This window comes from Peromyscus maniculatus, chromosome 10, assembly GCF_049852395.1.
Source record: "Peromyscus maniculatus bairdii isolate BWxNUB_F1_BW_parent chromosome 10, HU_Pman_BW_mat_3.1, whole genome shotgun sequence".
NCBI lineage: Eukaryota > Metazoa > Chordata > Mammalia > Rodentia > Cricetidae > Peromyscus > Peromyscus maniculatus.
The window spans coordinates 9,882,817-9,888,892 of record NC_134861.1 but is presented as its reverse complement, the minus strand read 5'-3'; positions in this window follow the sequence as shown (position 1 = coordinate 9,888,892).

The window sequence follows — 6,076 nt, the reverse complement described above, 5'->3', positions numbered from 1 at the left end:
TCTGTGAGTTCGAGGCTAGCCTGCTAGCCTGGTCTATAGAGCAAGACCCAGGACAGGCACCAAAACTACACAGAGAAACCCTGTCTCAAAAAAAAAAAAAAATAGATGTCTAAGTTTAGTGGGGCACTGTGGCTCATGCTTGTGACCTCCCAGTGCTGAGGCAGGAAGACTGTATGTTCAAGAGCAACAACAAACCGGTGAGGCCTGGTGGCACATGCCAATGATCCCAGTCCTGAGAAACATTAGGCAAGAGGATGGGGCAGCATGCGCCTGCGATGCCAGTGTTTAGGTGGTAGAAGCTACCAGACCTTCAGTTGAGACCAGCATGGCCTACACAGTGAGTCTGAGGCCAGCGGCACTCCAGAGTGAGACCTTGTCTACAAAAACGGGGAGGGAGAGTGGAAAGATGGCTCAGCAGCTGCTCTTCCGTCGGACCCAGGTTCAATTCCCAGCACCCACATGGCAGCTCACAACTGTCTGTAACTCCAGTTCCAGAGGATCCAATGCCCTCACACAGACAGACATACAGACAAAACACCAATGCACATGAAATTAAAAAAATAAACAAAAAAAAAACATTTATTTATTTATTTTAAATTACACTCATGATATTGATTATATTTGTGGTATTCATTGATTACATTTGCAGTATTCATTCAATAACTATATTTATGATATTCATTAATTACATTAATTGTATTGATTTATTACATTCATGATATTATGTCCTGATACTACTGTCCATTTGTGGGGTTTTTCCATCACAAGACAAGGATTCTGTACTTAGGAAATCATTGCTCTGTATTCCTTTCTTCTCCATCTTGAGATAAAAAAAGAAGGAAAAGAAAAAGACAAAAAGACTGGGCAGGGGCATGCTGTAAGTCCAGCACTCAGCTAGAGCAACATGGTGAGGCCTTGTCTCAAAATTGACTCCAGTACGATGCACACACCTTGATCCAGCACTCAGTAGCCAGAAGTAGGCAGATCTCTGTGAGTTCCAGGCTAACTATGGATACATAGTGAGAACTCCTCAAGCCAGATATGGGGCACACTACCTGGGAGGTGAAGTAATGAAGACTGGAAGGCCAAGGCCAGCCTAGGCAACATGAGATCCTGTCTAAAAACAAGACAAAACAAAAAAATCCAATAAATAAACAAATGAAAGATACCAAAACTGGGAAATTTTGCATATGTATATTTTGCCACAGTTTTTTTTTTTTTTTTTTTTTTTTTTGCCATACCATTAAAAAAGAAAAAAAGCAGCCGGGCGGTGGTGGCGCACGCCTTTAATCCCAGCACTTGGGAGGCAGAGCCAGACGGATCTCTGTGAGTTCGAGGCCAGCCTGGGCTACCAAGTGAGTTCCAGGAAGGTGCAAAGCTACACAGAGAAACCCTGTCTCGAAAAACCAAAAAAAAAAAGAAAAAGAAAAAGAAAAAAGCAAACCAGGCATGGTAGCTCACATCTACAACCCCAGCACTTCAGGAGCAGAGACAGGAGGATCTCTGTGTGCTCCAGGCCAGCCAGAACTACACAGTAAGACTCACTCTCAAAGAAACAAAAAGAAACAAATAAACCACAGAAATAATCAATCAAAAGCATTGACACTTTCTTCTGTTTAACAATGACTGGACAAGAGTTTCAGTACGGACTCAGATACTCTGGCTAACCACAGGATACGTGGGCTAGGGCGGATCTGTGGGCACAGGCGGATGCACTGTGGACTTCAAGAGCCGGTCCTCACAAGAGTGCAGCGGATCTTGCTGCAGCGTTTCTGTACCCATTCTCTTTCTTTCTCCTCTCCTTTTCTCTCTTCTCTTTTGTTTTGTTTTAAGACAGTGTCTCCTTGGGTAGCAGTGGCACATGCCTTTAATCCCAGCACTCGGGAGGCAGAGGCAGGCAGATCTCTGTGAGTTGGAGGCCAGCCTGGTCTACAGAGTGAAATTCAGGACAGGCTCCAAAGCTACACGGAGAAACCCTGTCTCAAAAAAAAAAAAAAAAAAAAAAGAAAAAGAAAAGAAAAAGAAAAAGACAGTAGTGCTGTCCTGGAACTCACTATGTTGGCTATGTAGACCAGGCTAGCCTCAAACTCATGCCTGACTAACTCGGATCCTTCTGATTCCCCTTCCCTTGAGCTGGGACTATAGGCACGTACCACAACCTCTGGCTCCTTTATCCATCCATCCATTTTTCCTTTCTCCTCTCCCTGATTTTTTTTTTTTTTTTTTTTAATTTAAGACCAGGTCTTCCTATGTTGCCAGACTGGTCCAGCCTCTTCTTGCTCCAGCCTCTTCCATAGCTGGGTTTACAGGCACACACTACTATACCAGGTTACTATAGTAGACTTCAGACACAGCTCTCTCCCAGTGTTAGGTAACTAATTATCTATTAGTGGGACTAGAGGACCCTGGAGTTGGCCATCCCCCTCATAATCAGCAGCTTGTAAAACCACTGACTGGAATCGCAGAACTCTAATTACTGGCCGGAAGAATGCCACCTGAGTCCCAGCTCTGGCTGTGATAGGATGAACTGCTCTAAAGGTCATTAACTGATAACCACCTAGGTCACCTCCAGGACTCTACGCCTCATTATCTTCAGGAAGCTTTTCTGACAAAGAACAGACAAGCACCACTGTGCCGTCCGGCAAGGGTCAAGCCCAACAGGCTTCCTGCCACTTGGACAGGACAAAGCCGCTCAGGAAAGGTGTCTGTCCCAGAGATTTGGGGAGCAGAGTAAAACCTGCCTGGACTGTAGAAGGAGCAGTGGCCCCCTTAGCCACTGCCTGCCCTCCCGGCTCAAGGTGGGCTCCCTTCTTCTGTGCTGTCCACGCCGCTTGTCTTCTACTCTCTCGTGTGTCTCATCAGAATGCCTTCCACCAGAGATCACAAGGACCCCCAAGCTAGGGACGTCCAGTCTAGTATGATATTAGCGGGACCAGCCTTAACATTATACATCCCCGGGGCTCAGGAGAGAGAACTACTAACGGCGAGGACTATTTTCGGGAAAAAGAATCTTAGCACACTGAGCTCTATCGTCCACTTGCTTTAATTCCTCTGGCATAACATCCTTTATACACAGCTTCAGTTCTGTTCTCGTGCCTAGCTCCTTTCTTGCCTGATTTCTCTCTATATTCATCTACTGCTCCCTCTAAGTTCTATCTAAATTCTCTCGTCTGAATTCTGCCTCATCTATGTCCTTTTCATCTTGTTCTTACCCAGCTAGTACTTTCCCATCTGACTCTTCCTCATCTTCCATCTCATCCACACGTTCTCTCTGGTCAAAATCCTCCTTATCCTTCTCCGTTTTCCATCTCTATGTTCTCCATGTTCCTCCTAAGTCTCCTAGAAATCCAGTTATAAACCCAAGCAATAGCAATCCCCTGGTCAAGCAAGGCCACCAGGCTTGAACTGTACAGGGTCATAAAGGCAGGTAAGAATTTTCCTCAGACAGTGACCACCAGACTTCCAGGGTCAAATGGAGGGGTGATAAGAATCACATAGAGGAGCAGTAATTGTTAATTATCATTTGCAACCCAAAAGGGAAGTGACTAATGAATTAACTAAAGGCTGAATTTGGGTAATATCTAAGAAGAGGAATCTTATGTGCTCAACTATAACCTTAAACGTGATTGGTAGAAAATGTTAAGAATCTATAAGTTGCTAGGTCAATGGGAGAAAATAAAACTGTCTTCTTTTTTCCTGTGGCTCATATCTGTCCAAGCTATCCGCCGTCTTTCTGCAGGGTGGGGGAAAGTGTGCTCGGTCGCCAGGCAACCTGTGTACAGCTAGATGCCTCTGGTGATAGTTAAAGGGAGATCTGGAGAGGAGGAAGTAAAGCTTAATTGGCACATCCGCCAGGCCTTCTCAAACAGGTAGCCCGGATGCTTAAGTCTGTTCTTAGAGAGTACAGAGGTATTGCTGATAAAGTGCTTTCCTCCATCTGGGGATGGACCTGGCCAGATGCTGCCAATGACGATAATTACAGCGAGGCTTGAACTGGGGTTCTGGCTGAGCATAGCTGTCAGTGCAGAAGGTTATCTAAATATTCCTAGAAGTGGTTAGGCAAGGAGTTAAAGGTCTATAAAGTTAGTAAGGCTGTAAGAAAGGAGGGTCCGAGCTAAATTGTGTAAAGCTATTATTGAACATCTACCTGACCTAGGCGGTGTCTCCTTGTGGAATTTTTCTTAAATCAGGAGACTAGCATGTGGACTGTTATTACTGTTAGTTCTTGAAAGTGGCTAGGGGAGATATCTGATTCCAGAGGAAGCCTTTCCTGAGGCTGTTCTCCAAATACCTGGAATGTGTAGGTTCAGAGAGTGATCAGTCCACATTGTTAGCCCTTCTTAGGGGAAAGTCAATTGGGAAAGCTATGAAGGCACACATGATTTTCATAACAGAGGACAGCTGATATATAACAAGCCAAGTAACACCAAAAACTCCTTGGGATTTGGCTTCCTCTGGAAGAATTCCCTGATTCCTCCAGGTAGTGACTTTGCCATAACCAGCTAGATTCTTATGATATATTCCTGTGGCCCTCAGCAGTCCAGAGCGAGATTCAGTGACACCAGAATCTCCCCAGCCAGGATGACGGCAAAGGCCATCATCAACAAGGAAAGCCACACATCCACAATGCGTGTCACATAAACAGAGACCATCCCAGTGAGGTCAAGGAGACTGTTTGCCAAGCTGCTGTAGCACAAGAGGCAGCCGTCTCCCTGCCGGGGAGGGGACTGAGGCAGCCGAGCGGGAAAGGCAGCTCCACAGAGATGAAGAGGCCGTAGGAGCTCTGCTCTCCCTACGGCCGGCCGGAGGAAGCTACTGAGCTGACTGGAAGCCAGGCTTTAATTAGGTGAGTGAATATGGCTTTCGGTGGTTTAACCCTATTTTAAAACTGGAGACAAACAATTGGGGAGCAACCAGATAATTATCAAGTTCTAGCCATCCGGGTCTGGTACAGAAACCATTCTCGGGCTTCCCGGAATATCACTAGATACAGCAGCTGGCACCCCGTCTCTAGAGAAAACAAAGACAAAATAAGCGGTGACGCCACAAAAGAGAAGTCAGTAACTCGGCGTCTGCAGCGTGAATTGTACGTTTGGGGTAGTATGAGTCAGGCCCCCAAGGTCTGACCAGCTCTGCAGGAACAGTGGGTGTGTCCAGGAAAGACAAGGGTCAGACCACAATCTGGGAAAGAGAGCAGGATGTCAGATAAGGGACTTCCTGAATGGGGCCATGTAGCTCCTCAGAGGCTCAGTCAACATTTACAGAAAGGAAAAATGCCAGGGGACACAGTTCTTTTTCAATTTTGGTTATTTTGAGACTGTCTCACTACTATAACCCTGGCTGACCTGCAACTTACTGTGTAGGCCAGGCTGGTCTTGAACTTAGAGACTCTCTCTCTCTCTCTCTCTCTCTCTCTCTCTCTCTCTCTCTCTCTCTCACACACACACACACACACACACACACACACACACACACCAACACCCCGTGCTGGAATTGAAAGTGTGAGCCACTACACCCCACCTTATTTACTTAATTATTTTTTCTTTTTTCTTTTTTTTGGTTTTTCGAGACAGGGTTTCTCTGTGTAGCTTTGCGCCTTTCCTGGAACTCACTTGGTAGCCCAGGCTGGCCTTAAACCCAGAGATCCGCCTGGCTCTACCTCTTGAGTGCTGGGATTAAAGGCGTGTGACACCACTGCCCGGCTATTTATTTTTTAGTGCTGATTGAATCAGAGCCTTCTGAATGTAAGGAAGGACTTCGCTGAACTCCAGTCCATAATACTCCTAAACTACGAGGATTTTACTAAAGGCAATGACTTCTTAATGTTTATGGAACATTAGCCTATGAGACATAACAGAACCCAGTAGTCTCAGAGAACCCAGCCACTGATGCTGGGTGCAAGATCCCAGAACACAGTCTCTCAGCAGCAGACCTGAGTAGGAGCCAGTTTGAAATAAAAGGCTGTGGAGAATGCCCATAGCCACCCCGATTCCTACAATCCCTACCATGTCCCGGTGCAGCCGTGGCAAGGCTGTGGTGGTGATGTTATGCTCTATAAGGCTTCATGGGGTATACC